This window comes from Acanthisitta chloris, unplaced genomic scaffold (assembly GCF_000695815.1).
Source record: "Acanthisitta chloris isolate BGI_N310 unplaced genomic scaffold, ASM69581v1 scaffold8991, whole genome shotgun sequence".
In the NCBI taxonomy this organism is placed as follows: domain Eukaryota; kingdom Metazoa; phylum Chordata; class Aves; order Passeriformes; family Acanthisittidae; genus Acanthisitta; species Acanthisitta chloris.
Window position 1 is genome coordinate 41,704 of NW_008657618.1, and position 4,114 is coordinate 45,817.

Here is a 4,114-nt window from a genome sequence, read left to right on the forward strand (position 1 = left end):
TAAGCAATGAGATTTCTAAAATACAAGATTTCTGTACCCTACAGCTTTCTGTAATGTGCCAGATTCACCACACAGACTGTCTGCAAATAATTTGGCTGCTACATGCTTAGTTTCTCGTTCTCTTGGAAAGCTACAAAACTATGATGCTAGAGAAAAGGTTTTACGAATTCAGGACAGGTCTCACAGTCCCAGTGACCTGCCTGATCTTCATGTTTACAGTATCTTTGTGATAGTGCTATTGTGGTCACACAACTTTTCTCCCTGTGGACAAAAATTTGCTGATGTATGACAGAGCCCCAAGTTAATCTGTTGCTGGTGGATGCTGGCAGTATGAAAATGTTTTGGGGATACTTAGATGGTCATTAGCCTAGCCAAAACAAAGCTTCAGGCTCCACAATTGCTGCATAAAGCAAAAATGGATGCTTGAACCCTTATACATTCTTGTTTTGTTGCTCACACATTGTTCTGATCAGAGTTTTATGAAATGAATAAAATCTCTTGCAGAAATGCCCTGACAGCTGTTTGCATAGATTACAGCACTGTATGTGGTATAAAAAAACGATTTACTTTACACGATGAATGGGATGGCAATAGTACTTGCAAGATTCAATTTTGGTAGAAAACAACCAAAAAAAGGGCCCACAAAACCTTCTAGCTTCCTACCCACAGTCACGTCTGTCATCTTTCTATGGCATCCTTCTCAAAGACAGCTGAGGAATATTGTTCACATTCAGCAAAGGCAATTTAAGCTGTCTGATACATGGACTTTTTTCAAATCTCCTCCCACCCCCCATCCACTCTTCTGGTTCTAATGATTCAACTGTAAATGAGATATAAAATAAAATTTTCCAATGGTTAAATGTTAAGCATTAGTCCTTTCTGGAAGGCCTGAAATTAGTACAATCAATATCTATTGTGTAAGAGCTACTATGACATTAACTTTTATGTTACCTCTTTAGAGTTCAACCTAACACATGAAACATGGCTAACTCACTTCCCTGATTTAGAGAATATCTTTTAGGTGGCCTTCACTGTGTCATTAAGAAGGACAGTGTCTAACTCAGAGAATATCTTTTAGGTGGGCTTCACTGTGTCATTAAGAAGGACAGTGTTTTATGCCATCACAGTACAAAGCCAGGACTGTTTGCAGGCATCAGGGCACACTCTGTCACTTGCCTCCAGCCCAGCCTGGTGGCTCAAGCAGCTCTATTGACCTTCTCACAGGCTTATGCCATCAGACAGCATGTTGTGTGCCACTCTTACCATCTGCTAGTCCTATTTTATTTCTCTGGCTGTGCCCAAACAGTAAACAGTGTCTTTTGCTGGGCTGCATGTGGTGGCCACCCTTCCTGGCCCTGCTGCTTTCCAGCTGCATCACCATCAGCAGCTTGTGTCCTTGCTGCATGCTTTGGCTATCCCAAAGTATAAAAAGGGTGGCTGCTTCAGAAAGAGCTTATCTGTGGGTGGAAAAACACCCAGCAAGGCCTTACTATCATTTTTGACTGAGAGAATTCCAGTGCTGGGGGTGGAGGCACTGACAGATTGATGCCCTCTGTGTGTGGGTGCAGTTCACAGCACTGAGGTGCCCAAAGTGGATGTACATGGGGATATTATTGCCTTCTGTCTGCCCACCCATGTCCAGATTCACTCTCGCAGAAAATACAGAGTGGCATCACCACTTAAAAATTACAAATGAACAAATCCGCTGCAATTCTAAATCAGAAATAAAGGAATTAATTATGCTGTGTTTGTGAAGAAAGGTAAGATTAATGTAGGAGAGAGAATATGTATTGGGAGCGTAAACAATTGGAACCAAATAAAGGTATCAACTTTCATCTTGAGGAATTAATTGCTTTTGCTAATTCCCTCTCCTTTTATCATCTCTATAAACTGTAATGGCAAAATGGCAGTGGCATTCCACCTGTCTAGCAATGAGGCAGGCATGAAGTTGTCTTCTGGTTGAGAAGCTCTTCCCCTTTTCTGAAGAAAACTACAGGAGGACTCTGATTTTGTTTTGTACAGGTTTATGGGAATATGTGTATGGGAATATTTCATTACAGTTAGTAAAAATTCAGGGAAGCTGCTGAGATAAAACTGTCATTAAAGGGCTGATTCTCTGCAGAGCCTTTCTTTAGTTTAAGAATAAAAAATATAAGGCCCATAGGCCTGAAATCTCATCAGATTCAGTACTTCTGGTATGATGATTTTTATTCAGTCAGTAAAAGGTTTGTGAAGGGCATTTATCCAAGCCCTCCTAGGTGGCCTGATTTTGCTAAGATGTTTGGTAATGATATCCCAATGTCTGGCTCTGGAAGGTGGCAAAGCCACTCCCTTTAGAACACACCTCGCTAGAAGCAGCAGGCCATGCTCTCTCTGGTAACATGCCCTCATTTAATGTTTTTAGCAGTTTAATGTTGGTTAATACATTTGCCTTTCAGTGTTATAATCAGAAACTAGAAGAGCAGAAAGTGCCTAAGCATTGGTTCAAAATATCTCACTTTTGTCCAACAGAAGAGGGGGGGAAAATCCTGTTTTGTTAGGACAGCAAAGGGAAACTGAAGGAAGTTTCCATCTAGACACTGATAAATGTGTGTCTGAGACCAGTGCCTTGTCTTGGAGGAATCTGTTAACTCACAAAGATAGTTTTAACCTTGTATAGTCAGATTTTCAAAATAACATCAGGCAACTGGGCATTTAAAATTCATGGAAGGTCTGTGAGAGCTGCAAGTATAATTCTTTGAAATGTAATCTATACTGAATCGGGTTCAATTTATGAGCAAACTGAAAGGCTTATTATCAGGTTGGTTCGAAACATTTCTTTCTTATTTTACTCCCATCCACTCAGGATGCAAAATCTGACTTTGAAATGGCTGCCTTTGGTCTGTTTGAGTCCTCAGTGTCACCCTAAGCTCTTTGTGGGGAGGAAAAACCAAGCACACACCAAACTGATTTCATCTTGTGTCTATCCAACTTTACTTACATTTTCTTGCCTGAGATTTAAACATGAACTTTGTTAGGTACAGATGTGAAGTGGAAAATCTTCCTCATTGTGAGCTCCTGTGAGGACTCAATCTGGTCTTTGCAGCTAGACCTTGAATCTAGTACCAAGCTGTCCTGAAGTTTCCACTAGCCACACTAATTCCAACAATACTAAATGAGCTTAGTTAAAGCATCCAAAGTTGCCTTATATGATGTCTTCAGAATAAAGTGTGTGGGACCAAAATAGATTGGCTGTTAATATTTCAGTTTTTCATGCCTGCATGTACAGAGCAGACTTGCTCAGTTTGCTGAATGAGTCTTTCCACAACAATTCTGATCCCTAGCCTGTCTTCCCTAGTTGCCAAACCGTACCTTTAAATGTTTGAACTCATGTTAAAAATGATGGGATTTTCTTGAAAATATAAAATGAGACAACTGAAATGGATGCTAATCTTCATGGGGCTCTCAGAATAGTGCTGTTCATAGAAGTGAGTGGGAAAGCTTGCACATTTACTGTTTATTGTGTCCTGCTCTAACTTGCTTGTTCAAGCTTTTTACATGCAGTTAGAGTGAGGAGAGTAACAACCATAATGAGCTAGTTGTAAGGTTCATCAAGCCTCATATCCTGTCTTCAACAGAGGTCAATAGCAGGGAGCATCATTGGAACAGGGCAAGCATATAGTGATACCTCCTCAGGTATAATCACAGAATCATAGAATATCCTGAGCTGGAAGGATGCACAAGGAGTCCAACTCCTGGCCCTGTACAGAAAAACCCAAATAATCCCATCATGTGCCTGAGAGTGTCGTCTAAATGCTCCTTGAGTTCAGTCAGGCTTGAGGCCATGACCACTGCCCTGGGAGCTGTTCCAGTGCCCAAACACCCTCTGGGGGAAGAACCTTTTCCTAATATCCAACCTAATGTTTCCTAATGTCACAGCTTGTAGTGGCCAGAGGCTTGGCAGAGGAGAGTACTACAATACTATGGAAATTACTTTTTCTGTTACTCACCAGTAGCTATTGCTTTTATAAATCCAAACTTTTCAAAGAATGTTCATGCATTGTGTTGTTACATCAAGACTAGTTTTCCTTCTGTTCTTTCAGCAATGCTACCTTCACATAAAAACCCATAGAGC